Below are 805 nucleotides of genomic sequence, written 5' to 3' on the forward strand. Positions count from 1 at the left end.
AAAGCAGATGAAAGTAAAACCAGTGATTTGATAGGGCAGACAGGCTGACACCAATACTTAACACTGCTAATGCACATAAGAGGCCACGAAGTAAAAAGGCAGTGATGGCCAGAAATTCATGCAAGAAAAGCCTGACACGGTGACAGACCTAGAATTTGCCTTCTTCAAGTGGTTTCCTAACAGATCTCTCTTATTTTTCCTGAGGTAAAGCACTATTTTTAACAGTGGAGAGGAGTTTAGAAGGAGAGGCAGGGAGGTCAGCTGATCTCTGAAGCTGGATGGAAGGGATCAGCCATTCTGAGTCCAGTTCGCTGTGCCAGTCCTTCCCACACCAGGCATTTGTATGTAAGGGCCACATACTGAGTATTGGTGAGAGCATATGGTGTCACTTGACTCCCCCCACCCACTTAAAAGGCCCAAGTTTCTTCCAACATTTTATTTCAAGCACCAAGGCTGCTTTTTGCTTTCCTACATATGCCATACGTACACGCACACAGTAGGTACAACCAGAACAGTAAACAGCTTGTGTTCTCATTCCAGGCCAAGTTATTTGTTTGAAGCGTGTGAAAGTGAAGGAGACACACTTTCCCTTCTGCCAACCTGCCTGACTTGTGATCATGTGGCAGCCCAGAAAGCTCTGCCAATGGTGCAGCAGCAGTTTGGGCCTCGGTTTGGTCAGGCTGGTGAACACATACCCCCCACCAGGCATGGCTTCTTGTGCAGGGACAGACCAGTTGGCTACTTGTCGGTAGGTACCAAAATCCTGAGCACAGCACAAAAGACCTTGCAACCTATGCCATCCAGC

The sequence above is a fragment of the Pezoporus occidentalis genome, unplaced genomic scaffold (genome assembly GCF_034315485.1).
Source record: "Pezoporus occidentalis ecotype Australia unplaced genomic scaffold, CSIRO_AGI_Poc_V1 ctg221, whole genome shotgun sequence".
Lineage (NCBI taxonomy): Eukaryota > Metazoa > Chordata > Aves > Psittaciformes > Psittacidae > Pezoporus > Pezoporus occidentalis.